This window comes from Mus caroli, unplaced genomic scaffold (assembly GCF_900094665.2).
Source record: "Mus caroli unplaced genomic scaffold, CAROLI_EIJ_v1.1 scaffold_12385_1, whole genome shotgun sequence".
Lineage (NCBI taxonomy): Eukaryota > Metazoa > Chordata > Mammalia > Rodentia > Muridae > Mus > Mus caroli.
Genome location: NW_018388826.1, coordinates 124 through 2,708, shown reverse-complemented (window position 1 = coordinate 2,708; position 2,585 = coordinate 124). Strand labels below are relative to the sequence as shown.

General features: G+C 36.9%; 1 protein-coding gene across 1 annotated transcript in view; it reads right to left on the bottom strand.

Annotated features, from left to right (window-relative positions):
* Positions 1-2,212, bottom strand: part of LOC110287803 (vomeronasal type-2 receptor 116-like) — an 11,170-nt gene extending 8,958 nt beyond the window's left edge. The window contains 1 exon segment of the mRNA XM_021154329.1: positions 2,196-2,212. The gene's annotated coding sequence lies outside the window, so the exon portion shown is untranslated.
* Positions 2,213-2,585: the final 373 nt, after the last annotated feature.

The following is a 2,585-nucleotide window of genomic DNA, read 5'->3' as shown; positions in this document are numbered from 1 at the left end:
TAGTTTGTGAAGAACTGGGATTAGATCTTCTTTGAAGGTCTGATAGAACTCTGCACTAAACCCATCTGGTCCTGGGCTTTTATTAGTTGGGAGACTATTAATGACTGCTTCTGTTTCTTTGGGGGATATGGGACTATTTAGATCGTTAACTTGATCCTGATTTAACTTTGGTACCTGGTATCTGTCTAGATATTTTGAATTTCGACCAGGTTTTCCATTTTTGTTGAGTATAGACTTTTGCAGAAGTATCTGATTGTGTTTTGGATTTCTTCAGGATCTGTTATGTCACCCTTTTCATTTCTAATTTTGTGAATTAGGATGCTGTCCCTGTGCCCTCTAGTGAGTCTGGCTAAGGGCTTATCTATCTTATTGATTTTCTCAAAGTATCAGCTCCTTGTTTGGTTGATTCTTTGAAAAGTTCTTCTTGTTTCCACTTGGTTGATTTCACACCTGAGTTTGATTATGTCCTGCCATCTACTCCTCTTGGGTGAATTTGCTTCCTTTTTTTCTAGAGCTTTTTGTTGTGTTGTCAAGATGCTAGTGTGTGTGTGCTCTCTCTAGTTTCTTTTTTGAGGAACTCAGAAATATGAGTTTCCCTCTTAGAAATGCTTTCATGGTATCCCATAAGTTTGGGTATGTTGTGGTTTCATTTTCATTAAACTCTAAACAGTCTTTAATTTTTTCTTTATTCCTTCCTTGACCAAGGTATCATTGAGAAGACTGTTGTTCAGTTTCCATGTGAATGTTGGCTTTCCATAATTTATGTTGTTTTTGAAGATCAGCCTTAGTACATGATGGTCTGATAGGATGCATGGGATATTTTTGTATCTGTTGATGCCTGTTTTTTGACCAATTATATGGTCAATTTTGGAGAATGTAACATGAGGTGCTGAGAAGAAGGTATATCCTTTTATTTTAGGATAAAATATTCTGTAGATATCTGTAAAGACCATTTGTTTCACAACTCCTATTAGTTTCACTGTTTCCCTGTTTAGGTTTTGTTTCCATGATCTGTCCATTGATGAAAGTGTGTTGTTGAAGTCTCCCACTATTATTGTGTGAGGTGTAATGTGTGCTTTTGAATCTGCTTGTGGACGTTGTACATCGTGGTGCGCACTAGGCTCCGCACCACGATGTACAACGTCCACAAGCAGTCCACTTATATGTTTGCTAGGCCCCGGCATAGTCTCACTAGAGACAGCTATATCAGGGTCCTATCAGTACAATCTTGCTAGTGTATGCAATGGTTTCAGCGTTTGGAGGCTGATTATGGGATGGATCCCTGGATATGGCAGTCTCTACATGGTCCATCCTTTTATCTCAGCTCCAAACTTTGTCTCTGTAACTTCTTCCATGGGTGTTTTGTTCGCAATTCTAAGAAGGGGCAAAGTGTCCACACTTTGGTCTTCGTTCCTCTTGAGTTTCATGTGTTTTGCAAATTGTATCTTATATCTTGGGTATTCTAAATTTCTGGGCTAATATCCACTTATTAGTGAGTACATATTATGTGAGTTCCTTTGTGATTGGGTTACCTCACTCAGGATGATGCCCTCAAGGTCCATCCATTTGCCTAGGAATATCATAAATTCACTCTTTTTAATTGCTGAAGAGTACACCATTGTGTAAATGTACCACATTTTATGTATCCATTCCTCTGATGAAGGGCATCTGGGTTCTTTCTAGCTTCTGGCTATTATAAATAAGGTTGCTATGAACATAGTGGAGCATGTTTATTTCTTACTAGTTGGAACATCTTCTGGACATATGCCCAGGAAAGGTATTGCGGGATCATCTGGTAGTCAAATGTCCGATTTTCTGAGAAACCGCTAGACTGATTTCCAGAGTGGTTGTACAAGCTTGCAATCCCACCAACAGTGGAGGAGTGTTCTTCTTTCTCCACATCCTCATCACACACCAGCCTACCCTATTTAAGAAGCTTCAGGGAAATGACAGACTTTTTTTTTTAATAGAAAGCAAAGTTTTCTTAGGCATTAGTTGATATGCCTTAGATATATCTTTCCTGTCTTGTGTTAAAGAAACATTCTTGACATACACTTATTTTTGCCTCCCATTCTAGGATGTTCTCTGAGTTTTGGGTGTATGAATTGTGTTGTAGATATATGCACTGTTGTTGGATACCTGACAATCATTTCTCTGCTCTTTGACTAGTTGTAGATCTCTGGAATATTCACCATATCTTGTAAAAATTATTTTCTATAATCAGGGATGAGAGCCACATTTATTCGTGGATATAAATATATATACAGGTGGGTATAAGTATATATGCAGGAGGGGTTAGGAGGAGAAGAGAAATATAAACACAATATGCATATTTAAAATTTAAAATTAAAATAATTTTAATAAAAATTAATTATGGGTGGGTCTGGAAGAATGAAAAGAAAAATTTTAACTATTATTTTCTTTTTATTTTTGAAAATGTGTATTTTGTGTGCTTGTTTTTAAAGTAGTCTGTATTTTTCCATTTTTCTTCTTACTTATTGTTTACTTGTAAAAAACATCCAAAAATCATCCTCCTTTCCATCTATTGTTCCTAGTCCCAGCTCAACCTCACCAGTCCACCAGAT